Below are 12,233 nucleotides of genomic sequence, written 5' to 3'. Positions count from 1 at the left end.
GGGGGTTGGGGTGGGAGGACCATGGACATGGGGATGGAGACTGGATAGGCTGGGCTGGTACCAGCTCAGGGTGAGGTGGGGTGATGACGCTGTATGTGGGGCAAACTGCTTCATGTGATCCTCACAAGCCAGACAGCCACATCTCCCTGGGCCCCTCATGCCATGGACCCTTTGACATCAGCACAGGGAATCACCATGTGGCAGAACATCCCTCATGCTATAGTAGGCTACCCCAGAGAAAACACTCTTGTCCTTGGCATGATGTCATGAAGTGGCGGCAAAACAGCCCCAGGCTGTGCCTCTCCCCCCACCCCACCCCCGTTAAGGCCCAAACATGGGGTGTAGCATGTGACAGCCCAAAATGAGAAATTCAGACACACACCAATGAATCATGTGAGAAACTTAAAAGCTGTGGGATTCATTCCTTTAGCATACCCCTTTCCCTCTCTCCCCCGGAACCTCGGTGTAAAGATTTGCTATTCCTAACAATAATTCAACAACTAAAGTGAAGAGAGATGAAATTTGTGTGGAATGTAGGGAACTTTGAGCTGAAAGGAGTGGTATCCCTTGAAATGAGAAACATTTGAGGTATGTGGCAGATGTGTCTCTAAAGCACAATGGTACAGCGCCATCAGGCAGTGACAGAATGCTGTTGCGGCACAGTGCCATCAGGTGGTGAGATGAAAGTTCATTATGCCAGTATGCAATATAATGATGCTGCATCAAAGCACCGCTGCAGCACGACATAGTGTCAAAACACTGTCACTTTCAGATACAGCACACTAATGTGATGTTAAACTGTGTCAACACACTGTGCTGCAGCGTAATCATGTGGTGTCAAAACATCACATTTGAACAGAAAGCAATGATGTGGTGGCAAAAAGTCACTATGGCATGATGCATCACAGTAATGTGTCAAAAGGGACCAATTTTGAGTTTGAAACAAATAGCACATTTTGAGCATTGCGACTTTTGGTGTGAATATTTCTCCCGCTTTTATTAACTGCTTTGAGGTTCAATAAAAGATCATTGGTTTTATTAAAGTTGTACCAACTTTTAGTTAATTTTGTTGCCCAGGCATATATGGCAATATGAGTTCCGATATACACCCTTTCATTTCTATGGGAAAGGCATCAGAACAGCACCAGGAAAGAACAGGCAGAGTTCCAATACCAGTTTTTCAAGAATGCTCAGCAATTCCCACTGAGAACAGCTATTAGTCATTGTCTTTAAGAATAAACGTGTTTTTCTTCCCCTTCTCTCACCATTGGGCCAAATTCAGCCTAGGGGTAAGTGGGTGTAATTCTCACTTTCACAAGAAATGGATTGGCTTCTTTTGTCTGCTGGTTAGGATGCTAACAAAACAAAATAAAAATAGGTATAAACTCATAAATGTTCTTCTCCATGAAAATTTTAGTAAAAGGCAAAAGATAACCGAAATTAAACAGAGAGAAGTCTCTTGTCCATCCTTGAAACAGGATATTCTAACAGTATTGAATGAACAAGAGGATAATCCTTGGACATAAGAACCAGCAAAAGAAGTTTTAATTGAGTGACAACGTAATTTATTTTTAAAGGGACACTGTTGACTTCAATTTAAATACTATCTCTTGAAATTGTTTTATATATAGATCCTTTAAAATTTGTTCATAATGTTTTTTCTGTTCTTCTGTTGTTGTTTTTAAGGCCCTATCCAGCAGAGGGGAATAGATGGGTCCAAGAGTACAACACAAAACACTGCTTTGAGACTGGACATGCAACTGACCATTAATATAACAGTGAAATGGACTAAACACAGAGCAATGTCAAATGCACAAAGTAAAGGAACTGATGAAATAGAGACAATTTTTTTCATGCCAGCTTTTTTCAGTTTTAGTAATGTTAGGTGTTACTTGTAAGAATGGTAGATAAAACAAAATTCAGACAGAAATCTAATTTTCAAGTCCACAATCTTCCTTTGGTGTCTTCTACAAAAGTAAAATTTTAAATCTGATTAGTCAATCAATTTACTTTGTGGCCAACGTAACACTGACTTCCCTTGTAATTTTATACAGTACTCCCAAGGTTTAGGGAATAGGATTTATTAGCATACAAAAACTCTTATGAAAAAAGAATTAAAAGATTGGGACTCTTTACTTTAGAATATAAATCCTCCGACTTCAGAGCATAATCCAACCTCAGACTAATTTTCCATAACTGCCTACAACAGTGCGCCTTGCAGTTTCTTTTCAGGCAGCTGGTACTGGTCACTCAGAAACAGGATACTGGATTATTTGGATCACTTATCTGATGCACTATGGTCATTTCTGTATAACAGGCTCCCCTTGCTGTTTGACTTCACCACAGAGCACTGAGCAGAATTGAAAGGGATTTTTTAAAATCTTCTGTTTAGCCATGTTTGAGTCTCCACCCTAGTGAGAAAAGATTAAAACCATATAAAAATCAAGTATAAACCAGTCTCAATAATTGTATAGTTCAGTTTGTGAAAATAAGCTCACTGTTATGCAAGAAGAATCTGTTTCTGGCAGGTGTGTGGGAATCAGAAGAATGGTGCAAAGCTACGTATATTTCCTTGGCTCAAAAGAGAAATCTGTTGGAGCATGAAGGCTAAATGAGACCATTCTGTTTGAGACTAAAGGGCTGATGCATGTCATTCTAGATTTGATCTAGAGGAAGACAGGCATCCTGAGCAGATTTTTAACACATGATTTCAGAGAGAGATCAGGTTTCAAGTTAAAGACTTTAATGAAAAAAATGTGGTGGAATATAATCAACCATTCTATAAACCAGTGACTATTATTCCTTACAACAAAGTTCCAGAGTAATGGCAAACAATCCTGTACTAATATGATTGTAAAATGTAGTGGTTTGGACTATTTACGTAGAATAGCATAGTCAGTCATTTTTACACTAAGTAAGAATGTAGAGCTAACTTGTATGATGAAGCAGGGCTGAGCTAGGAGGGAGGAGCAAGTGCCATACCTGGGTGTTAGTTACCTGGCAACATTATTGAGTAAGAGATAATAGCGCCAGAGGATTTAGGGTCGCGATGCCCTTTAAAAGGTGCCAGAGCTATACAGTGTGCCTGGGGATAAGGCCAAGATAAGACCTGGGAATGCTTGGGAGAGATAAGGAATGTCTCATACACAGGTGCACAAGAGGTGGAATGTGTCCCTGCTCCCTTTCCTCACCCTAATGCACCTGTGCAGGGGCCAGCATAATTAAGGAGATTTTCAAAGGCACAAATGTGTTCGGTGTCCAATACCCATTGACTTTCCGTGGCAATTGGGCACTTAATTGCCCTTTGTGCTTTTGAAAATCTCCCCCTTAGTCCTTAGATTTTATGTGAAAAGAATATTATCTGTTTGATGTTGATGTTGCTCAGTCACCCTAGTATCTAGACACTAACTTCAGGAAGACATTTACAAATAAATTATTGCTGGATATTAAAATATCAATCTTGCATGGTTCCTATCACCTGACATGTTCTGCAAATATTTCAAGTTAGGGAATAGAGGCAACAAATTTTGGTGAGGAGCACCTGAGGGTCTAGTGTCATAATCGCATCTAGTGTTGAGTGTCAGAAACTCCATTTTACTGGCAGACGACTGTACTGGACAATCACTTTCTAATGTATTAGCAGTCTCCAGATGGTATTCAGAGAGGGTGAAATTCATCCCTCTGTAGAGAGTTCAGATAAGGTCCACCACACCACTTGACCCCCACTTAACTCTCTCATTATAGGCTTGACTGGGATGTAATCGATAAGGAATGTCTGGTTTGAGCTCTTTGCACTGGGAAGAATTTCATCTGGAGAAAAGGATAGTCTAGTGCAGGGGTGGGCAAACTATGGCCTGCGGGCCACATCTGGCCCACGGGACTGTCCTGCCCAGCCCCCGAGGTCCTGGCCTAGGAGGCTGTCCCCCCTCCTCCGCAGCCTCAGCTCGCTTGCTCCGCCGCCAGCGCAATGTTCTGGGTAGCGGGGCTGTGAGGTCCTGGGGCAGCACAGCTGACCCATTCAGGAGTCCCGGGGGGGGGAGGGGGCAGATAGGAGGTGGGGGCCGGCCCTCCATACAATTTACGAAACCTGATGTGGCCCTCAGGCCAAAAGTTTGCCCACCCCTGGTCTAGTGGTTTGAACACAGACCAGAGAACCAAGCATTCTTGAGTTACAGTTTCAGCTCTGACACTGAATCCTTTTGTGACCTTATGCAAACCACTTCACTCCATAGCTCTAGTTTCTGAATCCGTAAAAGAGAGGATAATAATACTTCCCATCTCACAAGGGTGTTGGTATGAGGCCTTATTAATTAACTGGAGTGGGCAAAGTGTTATGTAAATGGAACCATATATTTGGATTATCGACCGAGCATCACTTGCATAATAAGGTGGCATGATCAGTGCTGATAGAGAATTTGGATACACCTGCTGCTGTAGGGGTTCACATTCATTGTGTGGGGAGGAAGCAGATGTATAATGTGAAATACAATTTTGAAGTTTAGCAAACCAGTGCATTTGGCAAAGGCTTTGGTGGCTCAGCACCGTAGGTCAGGAAGCAAGGTCAGCTAATGGTCAGAACATTCACAGAGCTACTGAAATAAACATGCTGTGGAACTTCCTAGAGCTTTTGTGGATTGTCTGTAAAGTTTATTAAATGCAGCTTTACAACGCCTGTGAAAAGACACACTGTCTGGGGTTTATAAAAAAAACTATGAGTCAAAACAAAAAGCTGGGCTGGGAAAGGGATTTTGATCCTCACTGCATTGTCACTGTGGGGCTGTGCCACTAGCAGCAAAATAAAATGGCTGTGACCAATCATCACTCTGCATTAAACAGTTGGGAAGGAGGTCCGGAATCTAGTGCTACAGATGGACGTCGACTGCTTCTGGTATGTCATGCAGCACACAGAGGTGCACACGGAGGGAGATGGCAATGGTGGTTTCTCAGGGTGGCAATGAATCAAGAGTTGGTTTTGTGGCCCCATTGACCCTGTGTGTATGCTGCTGTTCAGGGGTGAGCAGTGGCAGCAGTCATGGATCGTTCCATCTTTTCCTGCCTGAAGAGGTGCCCAGTGAGATCTAGGATTGTGATGGGGCTCAATCGTAGGAGAAGTGAGGTGTAATGAACAATAAAGCCTGGGTTTATTCATATAAAATTTCATTAAAAGGGCTAAGAGAGGATCCATTTATGTGGCAATATTGGGTTACCCTTTTCCCTCCGTTCAGAATGTTATCAAGCAGCAGTTCCCAGTGCGTGGGTTGCAATCCTTAAAGGGCTTGTCAGCTGTTGTCGGGGCTGCAGGGCAAAGGTTCTCATGAGCAGCTTCTTCCTTTCCTTGCCGCTGATCTCCTGATTGAAACAGATTTGCTCAGTCACTAGTACTCTGTCCTCAGAGGCCCAATAAACTGTTACGCTGATTACCCCATGCAGCACCTCCATTGCAACACTGTGGGGCACACACAGAATATTCTGGTGTTACCTGAGGATTGAGGTTGGCAAATAGCTTAATGTGAAGTAACAGGAGGGAAAAATTCCAAGTTATTCTAATGCAAGGTATGATACGGACCAAATTCTGAGTCACATTTTCAACTCCCACAGAAGATGCACCTGCACTCTTCCACTTAACTGCATAAGCCCCATATACATTTATTACTACCATTCTTCCAAACACCTTCACCATTCATTCCTTTTCATTTAATAATCTGCTCCCTGTCCTACTCAGTTTATTTAAAATTTTTTAAACTGTTATTGGCCAGATCCCCAGCTGATGTAAACTGGTGTAATTCCAAGCTATGCGCTAAAAAAAACAACCCCTAGTTTAACTCCAAGTCAGCTGTGGATCCAGCCCTTCATCTTCATTTACCTACACAAAAGAAAAAAATAATAATGTAAAAAAAAAAAAATACAGACAGGAAACAACCAGTTAAAATTGCTGGTTGGCTATTATGTAGTTAGCTATCACATCATTTACATTGCTTCCAAGCATTTAAAACAGGTAAATTAATAGTTAAGGACATCAGAAAACTTACAGTGCCCAAATAATAAATAAACATATTTTCTGATCGTCAATGCTCTTCTTTCATCAGACATCTCAAAATATAAACACAGTGGGAAAACCACTGGAAAAGGAAAGAAAAATGTTCACATTAATTAGCCTTAAATGCAAGCTCATGTAACTTCACACGAAATTGTTAATGTTCTGCACTTTGCTATGGTATGGAACAGCCACTATTGCAATCCAGAGTCTGTAGCAGCTTCCAAATACAATTGGTCTCATGCCTGTCAGTGGATGGAGCCTGGAGAGTTTGGCTAGTTACTCCTGGGGGAATTCTGTGCCACTGGGCATGCACAGAATTTATGTCCCCTGCAGATTTCTTTGCTTCCCTGCAGAAAAATGACTTTCTGACAGGGAAACAAAGGGAAGCCACAAGAGTGGTCATACGACCCTCCCCAGCAGCATGTTTTGGGTGCCCAGGGCAGCCGGCAGAGAGGTAAATCACTGTGGGGCCGGGGGTGGGACTGGGGAAGACCCGTCTGGTGACTCCTACCCTGTGCCGGGCTCAGCTGCTAGTCCTGGCTGGGCTTGGAAGGACAGGACTTCCTCTTCCCCTGCATGGCATCTGGAGCTGTGTCAGACCCACCTCTAGATTTCTCCCCTGGCTGTAGGAAGCTCTACAAACTCTCTTCTCTCCCTCCCCCCACTTCCTGCAACCATCACTCCTCAGCTGCAGGGGGAGGGATTACTGTACAGGGAGCTGCTCCCCCATCCACCTAACCCTTGCGCATCCAGACCCTTTCATGCCCAGACCCTCCTACTGAGCCTCACTCCCCCCACACCCAGAACCCTCTCTGACAAGCCCCACTCCCCCTGCACTCCAACGAGCCACCTGCACCCAGATCCCCATCCTATCATGCCCTAACCAGTTGCACCTGGTTCCCCACCCCACTGAGCCCCACTCCTCCAATATCTGGACCCCCCTCTGAGCTCCTCTCACCCAGCCCCCCCTGCTGAGCTCTATTCCCCCAAACCCAGACCCTCCGGCTGAGCCCCAACCACCTTCACCTGGACCCCTCTGCAGAGTCCCATTACCGTTGCAACCAGAACCCCCCAGCAAACCTCCAGTGCCCGGATCCCCCACTGAGCCAACCACACCCAGATTGCCCCACACAGAACCCTCTCAACCCACACCTGGATCCTCCCATGCTAAGCCCATCCACACTTGGATCCTGCCTTGCTGAGCCTACCTGCCCACACCTGATGCACCTGGCATGGAGGGGCAGGGCCCTGGGGTGTTTCTGGGGCAGGCCCGGTCCTTGCACTGTGTCAGGGTTGGTTGCAGCCTCACCACTGAGTCTGTGTCCTGAGTAGGGGGGAGCTGCACAGTGATCTCCCACCTCTGTGCAGCCAGTGGCCTGTGCTTCCCAATGCCAGGCTGGAACCTCCACATTTATTTGACAAATAAAATTTGCAGAATTTTAAAATACTGTGCGCAGAATTTTTAATTTTTTGGCGCAGAATGCCCTCAGGAGTAGCTAGTGGATGGATCATGCACATGCACTGGAGAATGATGGGATGCGTTTGCATGTGTTCTTTATGGTCTGAAGTGGTTCTACTGCTTTTTGGGCTGTATACATCAGGGGTGGTGTCAAGATTACTATCTCTTTTGTAAAATTCTGTTTGGAAACCTCTTATAGCAATATTCAGTGAAATAACAATAATTCCTATACCTCCTACTACAATCGCACAGTAGGGGAACAATTTTTCCCTTTCACCAGCAGCGGTGGAGTTGTTACTGTCACAAAGCTGTAATGACTTAGAGCACCGGCCTTTTCTATAGAAACACCTTGTTCCTTCACGCATAGACCTGAAAATGCATCAACAATAATTAGGGGATGATTTTTTTCATGGTGGTCACAGAAATTGTGAATTTGAATCATGTCCATGAAATCTTGGAAATGATGATCAAAACATATCAGGCCCCCAAACTGAGTGGCATTGTGAGCTGGTGGATGGGGTCGCAGTGCCACTAAGGTTTGCCCCATCTGCCACTGTCTCCATCTATGGAGGGGTGGACAGGCCAAACCCGAGTGGCATGTGACACCGTGTGCCAGGTCGCAATGCCAAAGAACAGGGAGCCAGGCCCACTCCTGTCGAATAGAAGCTGAGGATGGGTGGGCTCTCCAAGCCTCCCTCTCCTTGGCCTTACCTTTCAACACCGCCCACTCTACTCTTGCGTATGTTGATGTAACACAAACTACATTATTTGGTAACCTTTTCTGTAATTTAACTTCCCCCCTCATACCTGTGCAGTGAAATTTACTAAAAATTTCAATGTCATAATCATTGCCTTAACAATAATGTCTTCCCAGAAGGCCTGCAGTCCATCTCTCCAGCACATATTAACACCTGTCATGCACTTCCTCAACAGAAGGGTTTTGCTTGTACTGTTTCATTTAGGAATAAACCATGCTAACATAACATTGAGATTGGGGCCCAAGGAAAGCCAGGAAGTCTGGACCCTGCCCACCTTAGGTGTCAAATTCACCACTGCTTTAAGCAGGCACAACTCCAGTGGAGTTGGGCCCATTTATACCAGCAGTGAATTTGGCCCTCCGACTTTTAATCCATGTTACAGAAAAGGTGCACCGTTTGCATCCTAAACACAGTTTGCATCCCTTATACGGGGTTTTCAAATATATTTCACAGTCATTTTATAACCCTGGTAAAGAGGTAAAGCCCAAAGCCTCAAAGGTAATTTAGGCATCTAACCCTCAATGAAATCAATGAGAGTTAGGCACCTAGCTATCTTTGAGAATCTGGGCCGAAGTCTCTAACCTTGTTCTGAGGATGGGTCTTTTGAGGCTGGCTGCATCAGCATTGTGGTAATCTGATTTTGCACACAATTTCAAAATACACTGGTGCAACAATGCAAATACTTTCAGAGTGCCTGCTCCCAATCAGGAATGATTATACTGATGTGTCAGTGAAAATAGTGCTGGGAAATCATATAGCCATGGTATGTCTTTGGGCTAGGTACTATCATATCACAGTAACCTGCTCCTTTGTGTCTCTGTACTGCCCAAAATGAAATAAAATAAAATACATGGATATCAAGTGCGCCCTGGATACCCCTGTAATATCTGAGTGCAGTTGAGAGGGTAAGGCTGAAGCTTGAAAGATTGCTTAGAATATCTGGATGATGTCAGTTTATTTAAACATTATTGGGCTAAATTTATCGCTGGTGTAATTCAGTTGAATTCACTGGAGTTCCACAAGTAGTGAATTTGGTCCATTTACCCTATTATTTAGCAAGTATTATTATAATTATTTGGATTACCAATTACCATCACACCTAGGAGCCCTAGTCATGGACCAGGAGTCGGACCCCTGTCTTTATGATGTGAACATTTAAAATCAAGTTTCAGAGTAGCAGCCGTGTTAGTCTGTATCCGCAAAAAGAACAGGAGTACTTGTGGCACCTTAGAGACTAACAAATTTATTAGAGCATAAGCTTTTGTGGGCTACAGCCCACTTCTTCGGATGCATATAGAATGGAACATATATTGAGGAGAGATATATATATACACACATACAGAGAGCATGAACAGGTGGGAGTTGTCTTACCAACTCTGAGAGGTAAGACAACTCCCACCTGTTCATGCTCTCTGTATGTGTGTATATATATTTCCTCAATATATGTTCCATTCTATATGTATCCGAAGAAGTGGGCTGTAGCCCACGAAAGCTTATGCGCTAATAAATTTGTTAGTCTCTAAGGTGCCACAAGTACTCCTGTTCTTTTATTTAAAATCAAGGATGCACAAGACTCGTAACTTATTATATTCAATCTACTTATTGAAACCTGACACCGTCTGAGTTTCACAGAGACAACATGACATTCTGTTACACTTTGATATTTAATTTAGGGATTGCAGCCATTTTGGCCAACAACGATTGAACAAGGAACAGCCCTAATGTGTAAATTTCTACAGGTTGAGCTAAGCAACAGGCTCTATCACCCAGAGTTGTAACAGACCCACCTCCTCTATTGAATACTCTATTGAATAGAAGCTCTATGGAGTGGTCACAGAAGGTAACAAACAGTGACCAGAGGGGTGCACATGGGCTAGCACAATTATTGTCCCTAACATGCAGGAAAGAAGCCCAAACCTCAAAACATTACGCCATACAATGGTTCTCAGAGTCAGGGGAAGTTTTGCCGGAGTAAGGATTGAGTAGGGACTTTAGGATTTGGCCCAATGGTTTTATCGAATTCCTGATTCCTACAGTCGGTGACAGCTTCTGCCATTGCACACCCTAGTGGAGGGACCCAGCACTGGAACGTCCTCCGGAACAGGGTTCAATGCACCAGTCCACAAGGCTCTGAGAGCCAGCCATCACAGTCTCAATAATAAGTGGCACTACCTGGAGAGGAAGTGTAAACAAGGCAGCTGGAGAATAGTGCCCCCCGTGCCCATTAAAATTGTCTTCCCTGGGTGAAACCTTTGCAGGAGGACAGTAGTGCAAACATCATCTGCCCTGCCCTGGAGGAGAATGCTCCAGCAGGGGTAACTCACACCGAGCATCTTATTTCAGATTGGTACCTTTCATCCTTCCAGGTCGGGTGCTGTAAGTGCCACAGACCCCCACTTGTTCTTGGCTTTCAAGGCATCACACGGCTCCTTCCTGCACCTCTTCCCTGATCTCCAGTCCCATCCCCACCCTGTACGCTGTGCTCCATCGACGCCAGCCTCAATTCCCCTTTCATCTCCTTTCACCAATGTCTCAGTACTTTCGTCCATGCTACCCCTCGTTCTAGGAATGCTCTTCCAGAATCCATTAACCAAGTCTCCACTCTTGCCTCATTCCAACCCGTCTCACTTCTGTAACATAGGCTACAAAAGAGTCTTTAAAAAAATCAATACAAAATTCCACGCCGTTTTACTCAAGGTGTACACCTTTACCACCCCTCGCCCCTTTTGGGGTCTATTAAACCCACCATTTCCAGTGTAAACTCTTCAGAGAAGGAGCCTGCCTTTTTGTGTGATCCCTGTGAAGAGACAGTCTATTATTTTATAGCACACTTGTGACATTAGAAGAGAGTCAGTGGGAGCTGCGGTTGTGTAAGGAATGAGGAATTGCTTAATAATAACAATACACTAAGCAGTTACTGTCAGAGGTCCAAGTTTTCTTGCTGCTGCAGCTGTGAGGTCAGTTTGCAAAAGTGCCACTAATTGTTAGCAGGAACAATATGGAGATATTATAACGTTTGTACACCGGGACATCATACATCCTGAAACACTTAAGCATGGCTCTGAGGGACATGGTCAGCTGATCCTACCTTTACCCAGAAGCAACTCTGACTATTTAATAAATGTTTAAAAAACCTCAGACCTCATATTTGTGTTCAAAATGAGACCAATCCAATTCCTTACTCAGTCTCTACTCAGGCAAAACTCCCATGGGATCAAGCCCAGGACTGGACCAGTCCCTTCATTGGAAATACATATGGGAAGGACCTGATGGGGAAACTCCACAAAGATCTCAGAGTTTCTCCATCAGTCATTCTGGCTGGAGAGTGGGCTTGATTTTGCCTGTGTGGAATGAGCCTCATTTCCAGCCCCCCAAATCCTGCAGATCTCCTGTTTTTCATAGGTTGTTGTGTAACACCTGTAATTTTATAGTAGGTAGTAGAACATCTAGATAAAAGCAGTTTACTTAGCCAGTAACTTTCTCAGCTCTCATTTTCACAGCTGAAGCTATTTGCATTTTCTCCTACATGTCCTCACATTTTTCTGCTTGATTCTCTGTTGAAACCATAATAATGGGGCTAATTCTTCAGTCTTAACTTCAAGGGGAGTTTAGCTTGAGTAAACTTCAAGGCTAGAACTCAATGGGAATTTTGTCTAATTAAGGACTAGAGTCCTGATCCTGGGAACTGCAGAGCATCCTCAATGACCTTTGAATCAGTACCTTGCAGTAGACAGTTAGCCAGCACATGACTGCTTATCTGTAAAGCAACACTGGAAGGGAGCACATAAATGGCTCCCCCTGAACACTGGAGAGAATTTAAGGTCATGGTTAATCTAAAAAGGCTTCCATGGCCCAAGATTACCGTACCTGCCTCTATCTCTGCAAACAGGGCCTTCTCCAACAGTAGTGTGCCATCAGAATGGTGCTGCTTTACTAACTGTGGTTCTGGTGTATGGTTACCACACCTTTAAGAGCTGGA

This window comes from Malaclemys terrapin, chromosome 8 (assembly GCF_027887155.1).
Source record: "Malaclemys terrapin pileata isolate rMalTer1 chromosome 8, rMalTer1.hap1, whole genome shotgun sequence".
Taxonomy (NCBI): Eukaryota; Metazoa; Chordata; order Testudines; family Emydidae; genus Malaclemys; species Malaclemys terrapin.
This window is presented reverse-complemented; position numbering follows the sequence as displayed.